Source organism: Serinus canaria, chromosome 1 (genome assembly GCF_022539315.1).
Source record: "Serinus canaria isolate serCan28SL12 chromosome 1, serCan2020, whole genome shotgun sequence".
Classification (NCBI taxonomy): Eukaryota; Metazoa; Chordata; class Aves; order Passeriformes; family Fringillidae; genus Serinus; species Serinus canaria.
In genome coordinates this window covers 1,371,066-1,385,651 of record NC_066313.1, presented here as the reverse complement: position 1 = coordinate 1,385,651, position 14,586 = coordinate 1,371,066, and the positions used below count along the sequence as shown (strand labels likewise).

The 14,586-nt window shown below is 52.6% G+C and overlaps 1 long non-coding RNA gene across 2 annotated transcripts; it reads right to left on the bottom strand.

Moving 5' to 3' along the window:
• Positions 1 to 737: 737 nt before the first annotated feature.
• LOC103818401 (uncharacterized) lies at positions 738 to 14,513 on the bottom strand. Of its 2 annotated transcripts, none has more exons than XR_001991054.3 (4): positions 14,355 to 14,513; positions 10,914 to 10,993; positions 6,705 to 6,882; positions 738 to 887 (listed from the first exon to the last, which is right to left on the bottom strand). It is a non-coding gene; the product is annotated as an uncharacterized LOC103818401 (long non-coding RNA). The 2 variants fall into 2 exon arrangements; XR_624930.4 differs by having other exon boundaries at positions 10,914 to 10,990.
• Positions 14,514 to 14,586: the final 73 nt, after the last annotated feature.

Here is a 14,586-nt window from a genome sequence, read left to right as displayed (position 1 = left end):
GCTGCCAAGAGGAACCCCTTGGCATGTCCCAGGAAGTTTCCAAGGACAGCCATGGGTTGGGGATGTGGCACCCCTCTCAAATAACCAGGTTTGGGCCATGTGGAAGGATTCACATGGAAGCAGGGCCAGGAAATAACTTCTCATGGAGTGACATATGTGGTCCATGATGGTGGCCCTGCTGGAAGCAACCCTACAAGGTGGTGACCTCTCAATGGGAATTTTCTTTCAGACAGAACTTCCTGGGATATTTACACCCCCAGATGAGGCTGGGCATCCCCCCCTCCTCTCTGGCAACTCCCTGGAATGACTCAGGACGTGCAAACACTGACTCATCCCAACCTCCCCAGGAGCACTGAGCTTCCCACACACTCCAAGACAGGGTGGTGGGAGAAGGGAAAGGCTGCACTGGGCCTCCCCTGTGCCCTGAGGGAGGGCTGCAGATGCATCAGCAAGGTGAGGCACTCAGGGCAGGCTGGAGCAGCCAAGGATCCTCTGCACAGGGATGTACAGAGATAAGGGCACCCTGGTTTGGGAGCTGCTGCCCAGTACAGGAAAATGGATTGGGAGCTGTCCTCCAGGACAGCTCTTCTGGCTCAGGACTGGTTTAGGAAGGAGGATTTGAAGAGATGAGGAAGAGGATCAGGAAATGCAGGGTTGGTGTCTGGTGGTGGCACTTGCAAAGTCAGCTTGGCTGCACAAATCCTGGATTTCATCAGGACGTGATTATTCCATACAAGGGTAAAAATGTGTGGCTCCTGCAGCAAACAGCAGCACTGAAAAAGCTGCCAAGCTCTCCAGTCTGTGACCACCCACTGCAAATCCTGCTGGAAAACTGGAGGAACCTGGATCTGCTTGCCAGGGATGAGGTGGATGGTTCTCCTGGAGATCTGAAATTTAAATGGACATTCAGACACATAACTGGCCATCCTACAAAGCTGTTTCCTCACACCATTGCCCATTGTGGGGACAGAGCTCCCTGACCTGTTTTGTAGGTGAGCCAGAGCACATTTGGCATTTCTCCTCCCTCAGTCCTGGGAAATGGTCAAGTCCAACTCCTGTCCCTTCATAGACACCCCAACATCCCTGGGAGCTCCTGGGGCTCTGTGGGGCTGTGCCTTTTCCCTGGGGAGCCTGGGCAGTGCCCAGCACCTCTGGGGGAAGAACCTTTCCCTAAATCCAACCTAAACCTGCCCTGACACAGCTCCAGCTGTTCCCTGGGTCCTGTCAGACACCAGGGTCCTTTCCCTGCTGTTCTAAGGGGGCAGGAAGGAGCTGGGACAGGTCTCCAGGTGATACCTGAGGAAGTGAGGGCCCCTGAGTGCTTTCCCTTCACAGCAGCAGCAGAAGGGATGTGAGATGTGACATCCCTGCCCATCACTGGCCATTAAAGATTACAGCCCAGCCAGGCCACAAGGATTGTAGGAGTCAATCCCATTTAAGCCCTTCTATTTAAAGAAATAAACTACCCAGGAAAAAAGCAGCCTAAGATTAGAAACACACAGGATTTCCTCAAATTCCAGCCATCAGCCCCAGATTCAGCCCGAGGGGGTGGTTTGTTATTCTCTCCCAGAGAATGAATCCTGCACCCTAGCAAAGTTAAGTTTGGATCATGTTGTGCTGCTCCATCACAGGCTCAAAAACCACACTCAAAGTTGGTTTAGTGCTGCTCCCTCTCTGCCTAAACCATCTCCAGTATTCCTTGATTAAAAATAGTTTTTCAGGTAGGAGAGTTTTGGCTTTTTGCACAAGCAGGGGATGCTTCCTGCAAATTCCACATTGCTCAGGAGGATGCTCCTGTGCAGCAGAATCTTTCAGAAAACTTAATGCTAAGCAGGGTGGGAAGCAGAAATAAATGTTTTTTCTTTTTCTTGTTTTGGGTAGGAAAAGAATGCAGAGACCACACAGTGCCACCCATTCCACGGGCAGGGACACCTTCCACTGTCCCAGGCTGCTCCAATCCCTGTCCAGCCTTGGCCTTGGACACTTCCAGGGATCCAGGGGCAGCCACAGCTGCTCTGGGAACCTGTGCCAGGGCCTCAGCTCCCTCACAGGGAGGAAGTTCTTGCCAATATCTAAACTGAAATCTCTCCCCTCAGTTTAAAATGACACAAAGGATGTGGGTAAACCAGACAAAGTCACCCTGTGCTTTGTGCCTCACCAGCCAGGAATTGAGAAGTCATTTGGGATTTGATACCTGGCTCTGCTGCTTCTCCCTAAACTGGGTGAAACTCCAGCCTAACTTACCTGAAAGCAAGAAAATTTAAAGCCTGTCCCTAAAGGGATCCGAAAGGAATGAGGGATCCCTTCTGCCCCAGCACTGCAGCAGGATGGGAGCAGTTGCTTTTTCCAGGCATAGCACGAGGGGGTGACTCATTCCTGGCAGGAATTTCCCTCTCACCCATCCCCTCCTGCCCCTCTCTCTGCCTGGAGATTTTCCCCCACAGCAACAAGGGGTGAGGGCAGCTTAAGAGACACATCTCATGTGCCAGTTGTCCCTGTGGTGGCCTTGGGGTGCAGCCAGCACTGGGCAGGGCACGTGAGAGAGCTCAGCCCTCCCAGGAAACCACAGCTCAGCTGCATGTGCACAAACAGGTCCAACAGGAGCCATCCAGGATGACCACACAGCCAGGTAGCCCATGATTCATGGGATAACCATCTGCTGAAGCTGCAAGCACTCGCTTTCCACCTCCAGCTCTCCTCCAGGCCAAGTGGCAAAGCCACAGGGGGAGAAGGTGCCTCTTGCCATGGCCACCAAGCAGGAGCTGCCAGGGCTGGTGCTGCATGAGACCTTAAATCAGCTCCACACCACAGCAAGAGATCCAGCTCTGTGGATGGTTCTCAGCAATGGCTCCAACCCTGTGGGATTCAGGAGGCCCTTGGGGGCACACATCATTTTCTCAAGGTACACAACCTGGAATGAGATCTTGGAAAGCTGGAGATAGAAGGAAATGGGCCCAGAGGAGGACCTGGTTTTCAGGAAAATAACAGAGAATCACAGACTGGTTTGGGTTGAAGGAACCTTAAAGCTTATCCAGTTTCATGGGCAGGGACACCTTCCACTGCCCCAGGCTGCTCCAAGCCCTGCCCAACCTGGCTTTGGACACTCCGGGGGCAGCCACAGCTTCTCTGGGCACCCTGTGCCAGGGCCTGGCCACCTTCACAGCCAAGAATTCCTTCCAAATATCCCATCTAAATCCACCTCTTTTGGTTCATAACCTCATCCTACAACTGCTTACCCTGACAGATGCAGCAGCTCTGGATACAGGAAGGGCAGAGATGTGCCCCCCTCTCCAGGTGTGCTTTTCCTTCACCAATTATTCCAAACACACCAAGTCTCCCCTTTTTCCTCCCCACTCTGGGCAGCCACAGCTTGGACCTCAGTGGAAAATGATTCCTTGAGTGAGTGTGGCTGGATCAGCTGACTGGGCTGGCTGCAGCAAATCTCGTGGTCACACAGCTCCAATGTGCAGCAGGGCCTGCCTAAGCCTTTCCGATTATAGGATGGAGAGGGGACTGTGGAAATAAATCCTTTGGAAGCAGAAGGGGGTTGGGGACAGAACAGGACTCCCCAGGGAAAACACATGGGAGTGCAGAGAGGGTGGGCAGCAAGCAGAGATTAGGCATGAGATGGAGCTGGTGGAGCACAACCAACTCTGTGCTTCTGATGAGCCGAGGTCAGGGAAGGGCACAGAGCTCTGGGAACTGGGATGAGAGCACTGGGCTGGGTCCTGCCTGCCAGCCTGGGCTGGGGAGGCAGTGTTGGAGTGCTTACAGTGTGAAACCCCCTCCCTGCCTCCCTCCTGCAGCCTGGCTCAGCTCTCTGACCCCTGGCCTCCCCACAGGAGCAGAACTCTGGCTCTAGAATAAATCCCAGCTGTCTCCCAGCTCTTCCCTGGGCGAGCTGCCATGCCATGATAAAGCAGCTCCTCCCTCCAAGGCAAGCTCCTGAGCTGCAGCTCCTTGGGAAGGCAGCCTGGTGATGGACTGTGTCAGGGAATAACAAATGCCTTGAATTCCCCTTTCAGCCAGCAGCTCCCTGTGGGAGGCAGTGTGTCCCGAAGGAAGGCAAGGGCGAGGCTTCTGGAGCTGTGTGCACAGGCACTCAGATGCCTGGTAAATCACCCCAGCCAGGCTCAAGAACTCTGATGGGCTCCAGTTTCTCTCTCCTGGACAGATACAGGGTAAAACTTGCTGCTTCACACAGTCATCCCAATGCAAGGGGCTCTAAGCAATCCCTGAGTTACTCTGCAGAGATTTTCCTCGCTGCTGGCAACTGCAAATTCAGGAGAGGAGGGGATCTGAGCAGGAACTGCTGCTGAGGTTTCAAATCAAATATCCATCCCCTGAGCATGAATGCTTTGTGTCAGACCTGTAGGGGTTTTTCAGCTGGATCAGTGGGGTTTGCTGGCATTGGCACCAGCACCACTGGGGCTGTCAGCTCTGATCATGCACAGCTCGGGGCTCGCTGGTGACTGAGAACAGGCTTGGGCTCCATCCAGCTCAGATCCAGTTAATTAAAGGAAATAAAACACTTCCCTACAAGCCAAACCCCCTTTTCTGGGTTTATTGGGAGGCTGCAGTTCTGGACCAGAGCTGAGTGGGAGACCTGAAGGGTATCACTGCAAACCCCCCCTGGGGGCTCCAGCCTCGTGTCTTGTAGGAAGCCAGCCCTTCCCATTCCCTGCTAAAGTGAATGCTGCTTGTGCATCCTGGCACATCCCTGGGGACACGTGGACGTGTCCCTAAAACAGAGAAGCTGTGGCTGCCCCTGGATCCCTGGAAGTGTCCAAGGCCAGGCTGGACAGGGCTTGGAGCAGCCTGGGACAGTGGAAGGTGTCCCTGCCCATGGCAGGGGTGGCACTGGATGAGCTTTAAGGTCCCTTTCTGACCCAAACCATTGTGTCCCAATATGATTCTGTGATTTTACATGAGACTGCCCTAAGTCACTCTCATCCCACTTTCCTTCCCTGGAAAGAGAGAGACAAGGAAAGATTCCTGCCACGGGAAAGAGAAGACCAGTTCACATAATCCTCATGGCAATTGGGATTTGGGCAGCCTGGGGAACCCTCTTCAGGAGAAGAGGATCCTGCAGGTCCCTCAAAGAGAAGGAGAAGGACTCCCTCTTTCTGCTCCCAGGCAGAATAGCAACTTTGAAACTGAAACCTGGAAAGACATAAGAAATCTCCTGGCACCCATGCTATGCTCCCACAGTTTGGGGTTATCTATACTATCATCTTATTTCTAGTGATAAATCTAATAAAGCACAGTTGAAATTATATCTGGCAGAGTCTGAAATAAGTTAAGTTCCCCTTCCAGGCCAGGTTGGACAGGGCTTGGAGCAACCTGGGATAGTGGAAGGTGTCCCTGTCCACAGCAGGGGGTGGCACTGGGTGATCTTTAAGGTCCTTTCCAACCCAAAACAAGAAAAAACAACAAACAAGCAAAAATGCCAAGGGTTCCTACATCCATCTTTCCTTCCCTTTTTCCCTCCTGACCCTGCTAGCTTGGTTACTCCTCTTGGCTCTGCTTTTCTCCTTCCAGCAGGGAGGACTGGCCTGGAGAAGCATGATTCCCAGGGCAAGGGGAAGGGGAGACACCTCTCCCTGGCAGAGGGGGGCTCCAAGGACGCACTGCTGGGGCACATCCCGGGGCTGTGTGGCGGAAACCGAGCCTTTCCCGCTCCTCCTGCCGGCATTGGTGGCTGGGGAAGGCTGGAGCCAGCCCGGGATGGTGCCGGAGCCGGGCAGCGGGGGGAGCAGTGAGACCGGGACATGGGGACAAGAGCGGGAGGAGGGAATGTCCCTGCCCGCCTGGGGAGAGATTCCCTGGATTCCCTGGGGCTCGGGGGTGGGTTTGGGATTGGGGATGCACGGAGGGGGTGTCGTGGAGCTGGGTGGGATCCTGGCTGGGCACTGCTCCCTGGGGAACCCCCAAAAGGGGAGCAGTGCCAGGGCCACGGAGGAGTCTCTGCAGGGGAGGCTGTGCCCAGGGCTGGTGTGGGTGGGAGCAGGGTCTAAACGAGTCCTGCAGTGCCCTAATTGGATCTGTGTGCTCCCAGCTCTCTAGCTCCTGAATCCCAGCCAGCCCCTTCTGTCTCCACTATTTTTAAATCCATCTATTTCCGCTGGTGTCTCTGCTTTGGTGCAGCCTTTTCCACACTGACACTTCTGCAGCCCAGAAATCCTAAATATTCTCCCAAGTGTTTAAGCACCAGCTGCACTGGGGACCAGGGGAGCTCAGAGACAGCAGTGCAAGGGCTGTGCTGTTTATTGTGGGTTCATGGCACTTTCTGAAGCATGGGAAACTCATGGCCACAGCCACACAGAGCCAGAAGTGTATTCCCAGTGCAGGATTCAGGGCGTGGGATTGGAGCTGGGACCGGAGACAGAAACCCTGGTGGCAGTCAAGGCTGGAGGAGCTTTCTCACCCTGATCCCACCCTCAAGGACAGTGGTCCTGCTGCCCCAGGGATGCAGGGCTAGCCCCAAGGCACACAATTATCTGTTTAGTTGAAGCCAGAGCACTGGGATTTTCCAGCTAATGGGACAACAGAGGTGATGAGGACCTCTGAAGTGCACAGTGCCATGAGCCCAGTGCTTCTTGTGCCCACAAGGATTTGTCTGCACGGACTCTACACCAGCCCTGTGGTGCCCAAGATTCCTGCAGGGCTTTTTGGGTGTCCCCCCACCCTGCCCCACTTCATACCTGCTTCCACAGGGTGTCCATGCACCTTCCTGCAACTGCCAGGGAAGTCAGGAAAGCTTCAGGCAGTGATGAATTGCTGGACTCATGGCACGTGGTGAATCAGAGACAGAGGCCAGAGTAGATTCATTGTGCATCCCACATTTGATGAGCTTGCCTCCAGCAGATCCAATTCTATTAACTGGAATCAGGGAGAAAATCATAGTTAAATTGTTAATTCACCAAGACAAGTGCCATTACAGTCACTGGAGATATTTCTGAATTTGGAAAATAAAGACACCACATGTACAAATTGCATTTTCTCCATTATTTTGCCTGTCCAGCACACAGCTTTATCATTGGAAACTACAATAACCAGAAGTGGGTATTCCATATCCAACAGAAACCCTTGCAAGTTCAGGATTTGAGTGCTTCCCTCCCATTGAACTGCAGCCATGATTGCATCCTGAAATGTTCAAAATTCAGGAGCTGCCTTAAGTTCTTTGCTGCTGCTTCTCTGTGTTAAGGTAGCAAAGGAGCTTGAAGTAATTCCCAACTGGATGGGGCTAAGCCAGATCCATGCAGGAGAGGAGGAGGGCAGCTGTAAGAGGCTTTGATTCACCCATGTCTTTGTAACCACAGAATCCCCTGGGTCCCAAACCAGGAGTGATCCCAGGGGTATTCAGGTTTTGACGTCAAAGCCAACAGTCCAGAAGTGCAAATGATTTCAAAGACTGAATCCAAGCTGTTTGTGCACGGCTGGGAAACATCCAGCACCTTCCTGAAGGGAATCAGGAGTGAAACAACGATCCTCATTCATCTAAACCTCCCACCCCACCTCTCCCAAGCACCTCTGCCCCAGGCTGAACAAGAGACCTTCTGTACAAAGCCAAATTCAGCAGCTCTGATGCCTCCTCCGGTGTTGGGAACAGCCTGTCAGATTCAGGGACATGCAGGAGATGTTCAGTGTGCTGAGTGCTGGGCCAGGAGTTTGGAGTGTGCAGAGAGAGGCAGCTCCTGCATCTCTTCCCACTGTGGGAAGCACAGTTTGGGCATACATCTTGGAGAAAGGCATCAATTATGGTCCCACAGGGTACAAAAACACAAAGCAGAGCCTGTTCCTGCCTGGGGTTTACAGCACAGTAACCAGCAGCAGGGAGAGAAGACAAGGATACAGAGGCTGCTCTGTAAATGCAGAGGACCCTTGGCCATGAGATCCATCTCTGCTGGATGAAACTGGAGCTGGGATAATCCCAGAGAGAGCAGCTCCACATCCTGGGGTCCCAGCCCTCAGCAGAGTGTCTGTGCAGAGAAGGAGAAGATGCCTCTGGGCAGCCTCCTTGTGGAGAGGAAAGCAGCACACACCAGCCTGGCTCTGATTGTGCCCCAAACTCACCTTCCATGCCTTGGTCTCCCCAGTTTTTACAGAGGATAAGCAGCCTTGCCCAACTTTATAAAATCCTGGGACATCTGCAGATGCAGCTCTGATGTGATGAGTCAGATCTGCCTAGTGACTCAGCTGGCAGATCCCATCCAACAGCCACGGAGCTTCCCTTGCTCCAGGATCCATATCTGCTGCTCTTACTGCCAAGTGCATGACTGCTCCCAAAACTAAACATGCCTGGGAGTTTCTAAATGCATTTGGGAAGACCAGGAAAAAGTCTTTCCAGCTTCATTCTGAACCAGAGAAAAGTTCACTGGACCATCCACAACTTTCCTCCCTGCAAGTTACAAAAGACGGAAAACGGAAAACAGAGTGTGGGTTTTGTTTCTAAAATTAACATCCCTGAGGCAGGAATGTGGCTCTGCAACACCAGGAGCTGTGGCAGGACAGGGATGTGACCCTGGAAGAGTCTTTAATGTGTGGATGCAGCCCAGTGGCAGCTGGAATAAAATGTGAGTGGCTCCTTGTGAAGCTCCCAGGAGCGGGTGTCGCTCTGCAAGAATGCAGCGGGGTTGCATCATGTGGGCTCCTTGAATCTTCCAGAAATCTGCCACTTCTTCCCTGCCAGATTTTCATGGGGAATCTATACAGTAGCTGTGAAGAACACACTGCAATTTTCTGCTGGCATATGTGAAGCAAGCAGGAATATTCAGGCTAAGTGGGGTTTCATCACACAGGGAAGATGTCACTTTTTTCCTAAGGGTCTCTGGCCTCAGAGATCCATCCTGGAATACATCCTGGCCTCTTGCAGACAAATCCTAAATTTCCATGTTATGGGTTAAGCCCCCTGACCCAATCTGGACCTATGGCAAAAGACATTTGTCTCCCAGGTGGGTGCATTTTGTCATCCCAAGGAAAGCTGCTGAGATCTGGACACAAACTGGTTTGGTCCCATCAGATCAGCATAACATCCCCAAGGCTGGGGCAACCATGGCCCTTGGAAACTGGGGAAGGATGAAACCCTTTCCTTTTCCTGTTTGATTATACACTAAAGCAGAGATTTTAGATGAGATCTTGGGATGGAATTCTTCCCTGGGAGGGTGGGGAGGCCCTGGCACAGGGTGCCCAGAGAAGCTGTGGCTGCCCCTGGATCCCTGGAAGTGTCCAAGGTCAGGATGGATGGGGCTTGGAGCAACCTGGGACAGTGGAAGATGTCCCTGCCCATGGCAGGGGTGGCACTGGATGGGCTTTAATTTTACTTCCAACCCAAACCAGTCTGAGGTCCTGTGATTCCTGCTGTATCTCTCTGGGCAGCTTTTGTCCTGCCTCTGCAAGAGCAGAACAGACAAAGAGGCTGCCAAGGCCCCTCCTAAGCATCCCTTTGCTTACACATCCTCAGCACTTGGCTGAGGAGGAGGAGTGCACACGCTGCTGGTTCCTGCTGGGCCACTGCCCCGTGCTGAGCCTAGCATGTCCTTCCTGGGATTCATCCCTCCCCTCCTCCTTTCCTGCCTTCAAACTCCTGCACCAACCCCCCAGAGTCCCCAGGGCAGCAAGCCCAGCAGCCCCAGCCCTGTCCTGCACTCAGCCCCCTCCTTCTCTGCCATCAACAGTGGCAGTTTTATGACTTGGCTTCTTGGGAACCTGATTCCCAACAAGGAAAAGACTTTTAGGGACAGCAGTAGGATTGGGGAAACAGGCAGTTGTGTGACACACTTGCACACACAGCACAGAGCTGGGCCCACCCCGCCTCCAGCCCTGAGCAGTGCTGTGCTGGAAGCAGAAGATTGGCTGCTGAGGATCCCTCTGCAAGGCAGGCTCGGGTTTAGGGGCGGTTCTGTTCCCTCAGCTGGCTCCAGAATAAACTGTTTCCTTTTACATCCCGGTTTCCTGACAGGGGGGGCATGTGGGGCTGAGCCTCCTCTCAGCTTCCACCAAATGTGAAGGCAGGCAGAGCTCAGACCTTTCACAGTCCCATATGCTCCTGGAAAATGCCAGGAAGAGATGAGGGAGAGCTCATTGCAGCTTTAAACAAGAGCAGATCGACCACCTGGGCCTTCTCTGCTTGTGTTTTGTAATAAAGTGTGAAAATCTGGAATTGTACATTCCTTTCTGCCTGTTTCCAGTGAGGAAACTGATGCTGCAGCATCCCAAAGCCCTGGTGCTCTCACACCCTGTCCTTGAGATGGCCCCTGCACCCATGGGGCTGATGTGGCTGACAAACCAAGCACTTGCTTTTCCTTTTGGCTGCTTTTTGGGAGAAAGTCCCAGTCACTGTGAGGCAGAAGGGAGAGGGTAAGGAGTGCACATCACCAGTGCTCATCTTAGAATCACAGAGTTTAAGGTTAGAAAAGTCCTCTAGGACCATTGGGTCCAAACATTAGCCTGGAAAGGGCATCCTGGAGTCCTCTTGGCTTGCCACAATCCCACACCAGCACTCCTGGATCAGTGTAGGAACAGCTCAGGACCCCACAGCCCTGTGGGTCCTCCCAAGGGATTGCAAATCCTTGCTGCCACATCCACAAGGATTCCATCTCCTCCTGCCAAAGCTCAGCTCCCAGGAAGGTGTGGGATGCAGGGGCTTGCAACCCAACCTGCCACCACCCGTGCTGGCCCTCTGCTGAGGCAACACAGATGTCATTCTTTCCACCCAAAAGCACCAGAGGAATTCGGCCCCCCTGCCTCGCTGTGTTGGCAGGAAACCCTGTGGATTTTGAACTTTTCTCTGGGAGTATTAAACAGGGATTACAAACTGCGATCAAGGGAATCTCTCTCCGCTGTGCCCTGTGGGAAAGCTGCAGCTGCAGCCTCTGTACCTTGTCCTCCCTGGTTTGTGCACTGTGACATACCTGGATGATGCCATGGATGGGGAATTTGCTCCACAGCAATCAGGTCTTTTCCTCTTCCTTTTCCTCTTCCAGCACACCTGCTGAGGAAGCAGAAGGAGATCAGTGCTTTGTAAAGGATCCACAGAATTTGCCCCTTGAGGACATGTAAACCCAGTGAGCTCCCTGGAAGCCTGGAGCTGGCACGGCCAGCTCTGGCACAGCAGGCTGGCACAGGAGTTTGGCCCTCACTGCTGCACTCCAGACAGGCCAGGGCACGGATCCACGGGATGCAGCCTTTCAGCTCCACTGCCATCCTTTGTGTGCTGTCTGCTCACACAAAGCTGGGCCCTCCCAGCTCCAGCCAGGCCAGAGCTGGGCATGGCTGAGAGACAGAGAGGGGGAGAAGGGCTGGGATCCCACTCCAGTGCAGGGCCACGGCTCCACGGTGCCTGGGGCTGCAGGAGTGAGCTCACAGTGCCAAAGGAGGGTGTGCAGGGAGGAAATTAAAAGTGCTGAACCCAAACTTATCCTTGAGCTGAGCCAGGAAGCAGAATTCCCCCAAAATCTTTGCATGTGAGGACCTGGAAGAGCAGACAAGCCCTGACTAGCTCTAGAGCAAGAGAGGAATCCAGGGAGAGATCAGAGCCCCTTCCACTGCCTAAAGGGGGCTCCTGAAAAAGTGGGAGACGGATTTTTTATAAGGGCAGAAAGTGACAGGACAAAGGGCAATGGCTTCCCACTGCCAGAGGACAGGCTTAGAGAGGATATTGGGAAGGAACTGATCCCTGTGTAAGTGGTGACACCCTGGCTCAGGGTGCCCCTGGATCCATGGAAATGCCCAAGGCCAGCTTGGATGGGGCTTGGAGCAAGGTGGGACAGTGAAAGGTGTCCCTGCCTGTGGGGTTATTTTAAGGCTCCTCAGTGCTGGCTCCCAGCATCCCTGCCCTCCTCAGCCATAATCCTGGAAAGCAGAGATCCTGCACCAGCACTGCCTCACAGCAGCACAGATGACAGGCTGTCTCCAGCACAGGAAAACAGGATGAGTCTCCTGGGTCACTGTAAGGCGAGAGTGCAAAGCTGCCAGAGTTTATATTTAAAAAGTCCTGTCCAAAGAACACACAGCATCTGCTTTCCTAGAAATGAACCACTCCTTCAATAGATAATCAAGTGAATTAGTAACATTGCTCGAAACAAGAAGCCAAACAACCAGCACAGCACCAATCTGGACATTTCATGGCTGGGCATGGATTGTTTCCCACAGAACTGAAATCCTGGTACAATTGGATTTCACTGTTCTCCATCCTAGCATTTCCAAGCACTGCAACAACAGCCTGGAAATCTCCCTCTGCTTCGTCTTGGGGGCTGCAGGATCACACCCAGGTCACAAAAACTTTGGGTGGATTTTAATTTAAGGCTCAGTGCATCTGCACTGCCCTAAACCCACAAAGTCAACCCATGCTGGAAATAGCTCCAGACAAAAGAATCTCGAGCTCTGCCCTGCGCAAGTGCGGTTTGGAGGGGAGGAGCTGGCCTGGAGGAGAGGATGTGTCCCTCTGGCAGCTGGAACCGCTCATTACATGAGCAGGGGAGACGGAAGACGGCAACTCCCAGTTTGGCTCCCCCTTCCCAGTCCCCATCCCACCGCTGGAGGAGCTCCTACGTGGCACTGTGGGGGCTGGGAGCGCCTCTGCACAGCCTGATCCGCTTGGAATCACTGGAGAGCAGCAGGAATCCTCCCCAGCAATGCAGATCAGCCTGATTCCCAGAACTGTGGCCCTGGACAAAACTGTTCAGTCAGGATGAAGCTGTTTGCTGACATTTTGGTAGAACTGACTCGTTTTCTGCGTATTCACATCCTAAAGCTCTGCAAGGGTTTTTTGTGGCTCTTACCAGGTTGTGTTGGAGAGACAGCAGAAATAGGTTGAAACATACACTTAAAAATCAGGAAAAATCTGAAATATCTTTATGCTGGTCTGTCAGGCCTCAAACTCAACTATTTGCATTCTGCTCCATGTTACTGAGGCAAAGCCATTTCAAAGGACTGAAGCACAGAGCCCCCAGAGTGTCACAGGACTTTGGTGCTGGGAGGCACTGAAAGAAATCAAGATTAAAAGTGTAACAGCTTATTTTAAATTTCACTCGGAAGGTGAAAAAAATCTTACATGGGAAGTAATTACAGAGCAGGGTTTGAAGGTGGAGCAATTCAGAATTTGGCAGAGAAAAGCAGCTGATGGTGGAAGTTTAAAGGAGCTTTTCTCATTTCTCAGCTGGCACATATTGCTGGTACGGACCAGTAACATTTACCTTGGTGTTGATGGTTTGATATCAGCAAATTCATTCTTAATAAAGCCAAAACTGTTCTATAAAAACCCTGGGATCCCCCTGTTGATCATTTATGCAGACATAAAGCAAAGCTAACTGCACCAAAAGCACTAGTGTACCAAAATCTGCTGCTTAAGGTATTCCAAAGCTCTTTTTCCCACTGAATCCCCTCCCTAAAGGAAACAGATTTCTAAACATCATTGAGCACCAGGTTTGCTGCAGCTGATGGAGACTTTTTTTTACAGGGAGGTCTCAAAGATCTCCCCTTGTTTGAGATGAGAAGTATGTACTCACATGGCACCATCTGAACAGGTCAGATGGAAGAAAAATGTCACTTTTTGGTGCTACCTTCTAGAACAGGTGGGCTGTGAAGGGGAATAGAGTGGTGATTCCAAAGCAAGATGCTTCCAAGACAACAAGCAGAATATTCAAAGCCAGAAGGAAAAATCAGATGCTGTTTGCTACTGCAGCAACAGGAGGCTGAGACATGCTGAGACTCCTGTCTTCAGAGAGAAACAGAAAAACTTGGCAGAGTCAAAATTAGGGGCAAAAATGAAATTACAGTGTGATTAAAAGGGAGACATAGACATCAGTTAAAGAACACAAGGATGCAGCATCCTTCTGCTGATGTAACCATCCATGAGGGGGTGGTGCCTCGAATATCCCTCCATCCCAGACTGCCATGAAAACAATCCTGTGCTGTCCTAAAATATGACAGGGTTGGATCAGAGCTTCAACATTTGTGACTCAGCAGAAACCTCTCCATGGTACAGCTTCTCTGGGCACTCTGTGCCAGGGCCTCCCCACCCTCCCAGGCAGGAATTCCTTCCCAATATCCCATCCATCCCTGCCCTCTGCCAGTGGAAAGCCATTCCCTGTGTCCTGTCCTTCCATCCCTTGTCCCCAGTCCCTCTCCAGCTCTCCTGGAGCCCCTTTAGGCATTGGAAGGGGCACTGAGCTCTCCCTGGAACTTTCTCTTCTCTCTTGGAGGTCACTTTTCAGATTCACATTTCAGGATGGGGCAGATGTTAAACACTGGCTGCCTGTGACTGCTCCAGTTGTGGCTGAAGCCCTTTGCATCACCCCTGACTTCATATGGAGGGTGACAGCCCAGAAACAAGCAAATAAACACATCACTACCTGCCTTTGGTGCCAACAACCATCCAGCTGCAGGAGACGCCAGGGGCAGGGAGAGGATGGAAATAAGATGCACCCGAGCCCTGTAAGAAGGCAAAAGTTCAGTTTGGGCAGGGACTAGCTCCCCACGTTCCTGCAGGAGGCCAGGCTGGGCTGAGGCAGGGGACAGGCTAGGGACAGGCAGGGCAGGATGAGGGAAGGCGCATCCCCCATCCATCCTGACCCCCCTTCGGCG